At 54.8% G+C, this 3,029-nt stretch overlaps 1 long non-coding RNA gene across 1 annotated transcript; it reads left to right on the top strand.

The window, feature by feature from the left end:
* The first annotated feature begins 1,209 nt into the window (after positions 1 to 1,209).
* LOC138641514 (uncharacterized) lies at positions 1,210 to 2,493 on the top strand. The gene is made up of 3 exons (XR_011313893.1): positions 1,210 to 1,365; positions 2,036 to 2,229; positions 2,365 to 2,493. It is a non-coding gene; the product is annotated as an uncharacterized lncRNA (long non-coding RNA).
* Positions 2,494 to 3,029: the final 536 nt, after the last annotated feature.

Here is a 3,029-nt window from a genome sequence, read left to right as displayed (position 1 = left end):
AATCTGATCTGATTCAAGTCTATGGGTGCGTAGAAAAACAATCGGACCCCACTCAGAGGATTTTCACGGACAGACCTTATAGAAAAGGCGGATAAACATTTTTTTTTTCCTTCTCCACCTCCAAGAAAATCGGACCAAACTCTCATCAGATTGTGATTAGCATAATTGGCGCGATCTCAGATGATATAGAAACTGTAGCTGCCTGAAAAATGCAAATTGTTGTGGATCACCTGTGATTTATGATAAGGTCTGCAATGCAAGAACTCCAGCATATGTAAAGGTCACGTTAACCCTGAGCGTTTTCGCACCGATTCTCAGCGCTAAAATCTGCGCTGTAAAATATACAGTAGCTTATCATTTCAATCGGAAAACCATGTCACCGTTCGTACTGCTGAATTATTTTCCAGTCTTGGTGCAAACTGCGAGGTTCTGCCTGGGATTTCTACCATGGAGCAAATACATGCGCATGAAATATTGCAGTCACTAGTGTGACCCTATGCTAATTATGCCTTATCCTTTCCTATGGCGATAGTGACGCACGCTCTCTTTTCCAGCCGGCTCGGTGATCTAGTGAATGGCCGTCTTAGTGATGACTCACCGATAACGAGCCTATAAAATTACACTAAATATTTACCATGTAAATGGTGTACGTCATCTGCGATGATTAGAAACCTTGTCGTCATCGGAGAAGAATTAATGTTTTGAGATGTGCAGAGCTGCAGTCATTAGTCTTAATGACCCGGGAAGTTTTCTGGCTAGTAACTACAAATTGGCATCCAAAGCACAAGGCCATGTTCACATGGTGCATTTTTTATGCTTTTTTTTCTGCAGACAAAACCTGCTCTCTTGGCAATAAAGAAGCTGCTTAAAAAAATGAGGTTTTGCTATGTTTTTTGCTGCATTTTTATCAGATACACAGGGCCGTATTTGCCACTAGGCACTCGAGGGCACGTGCCTAGGGCGGCGACATTGCGGGGGGGCGGCACCTGGGCAAGGATTTTTTTTAATTTTTTTTTTAAGTCACAAACGCGACCGACGCAAAACCCCGCCCCCCCGCCTGCCTCCCCACGCCCCTCCCCGCCTCCGCATCCCACCCACCCTCCATGAAGAGAGACGATACTCACCTCCTGCTCCAGCCTCCAGCGATGCCTGTTCTCACCGTCTGTAGCGCGTCCTGAGTGAGCGGTCACATGGTACCGGTCATTAAGGTCATGAATATGCGCATATTCATGACCTTATTGAGCAGTATCACATGACCGCTCACTCAGTCAGGAAGAAGGCGCTGCGGCAGGACAGAGCGCCAGAGGGATGTCGGCGGCTGCGGCGCGCGCAGTGTGTGGGACAGGCAGCTGAGCTGAGTGACAGGTGAGTATGAGGACGGACGGGGGCGATGTTCTGCAGGGAGGGGGGGCGATGAAGCTCTGCAGGGAGGGAGGGAGGGAGATGAAGCTCTGCAGGGAGGGAGATGAAGCTCTGCAGGGAGGGAGGGGGGGGGCGATGATGAAGCTCTGCAGGTAGGGAGGGGGGGCGATGATGAAGCTCTGCAGAGAGGGAGGGGGGGCGATGATGAAGCTCTGCAGGGAGGGAGGGGGGGCGATGATGAAGCTCTGCAGGGAGGGAGGGAGGGGGGGCGATGATGAAGCTCTGCAGGGAGGGAGGGAGGGGGGGCGATGATGAAGCTCTGCAGGGAGGGAGGGAGGGGGGGCGATGATGAAGCTCTGCAGGGAGGGAGGGGGGGCGATGATGAAGCTCTGCAGGGAGGGAGGGGGGGCGATGATGAAGCTCTGCAGGGAGGGAGGGGGGGCGATGATGAAGCTCTGCAGGGAGGGAGGGGGGGCGATGATGAAGCTCTGCAGGGAGGGAGGGGGGGCGATGATGAAGCTCTGCAGGGAGGGAGGGGGGGCGATGAAGCTCTGCAGGGAGGGAGGGGGGGCGATGAAGCTCTGCAGGGAGGGAGGGAGGGGGGGGCGATGTTCTGCAGCTGTCACGGTCCTGTAGAGTTATCGGACATGTTTGTCTTCTCTGTTGGGCGCAGATGGAGCAGATAACGGCAGACGACCCCCATCCTCCGCGGAGTCCCGTCCACACTGGGAGATCCCGCGTCCGCAGTCGCTTGTGCCGGTGTCACCCGCGCGGATCAGCGCCGTCCTCCCGCGGAAATATCCGGTGATCAGACAGCGAGGCTTCTACTCTGATATTCTGACCTATAGCGCCGCTCCTCTGGTGAAAGTGAGTGCAGGCGTCACATGACCGGCAGCCGCGTGCTATACTGCACGTGTCCACGGCTACAGAGCGCTCTGTCCCCGCCGTTCTCCGGTGTCTCCTTGTGCTGCAGCTTCAGCCGCCATTTCCATTATATTGCAGGATGTCAGCGCCGGACCGAGCGTTCAACCGAATCTCCTGAGACAAGTGGACGAGGAGCGCAACACCCCGAAAGGTGAGCGGAGGATACTTGTAACAACCACAGGAAGGTAGACCCCGGCAACCAGATCCAACAGTCACAATAGGAGATGTCACAGCTCACCTCCTCCTCCTCCTTAAAGGGAACCTGTCACCGCCAAAATCGCGGGTGAGGTAGGCACATCGGCATCAGGGGCTTATCTACAGCATTCTGGAATGCTGTAGATAAGCCCCTGATGTATCCTAAAACATGAGAAAAAGACGTTATATTATACTCACCCAGGGGCGTTCCCGCTGTTGGTCCGGGTCCGGCGCCTCCCATCTTCATCAGATGACGTCCTCTTCTGGTCTTCACGCCGCAGCTCCGGCGCAGGCGTACTTTGCCTGCCCTGTTGAGGGCAGAGTAAAGTACTGCATTGCGCAGGTGCCGGGAAAGGTCAGAGAGGCCCGGCGCCTGCACAATGCTGTACTTTGCTCTGCCCTCAACAGGGCAGGCAAAGTACGCCTGCGCCGGAGCTGCGGTGTGAAGACCAGAAGAGGACGTCATCTGATGAAGATGGGAGGCGCCGGACCCGGACCAACAGCGGGAACGCCCCTGGGTGTGTATAATATAACGTCTTTTTCTCATC

Source organism: Ranitomeya imitator, chromosome 6 (genome assembly GCF_032444005.1).
Source record: "Ranitomeya imitator isolate aRanImi1 chromosome 6, aRanImi1.pri, whole genome shotgun sequence".
Lineage (NCBI taxonomy): Eukaryota > Metazoa > Chordata > Amphibia > Anura > Dendrobatidae > Ranitomeya > Ranitomeya imitator.
The sequence above is the reverse complement of the archived record's forward strand: the minus strand, read 5'-3'. Positions and strand labels throughout refer to the sequence as shown.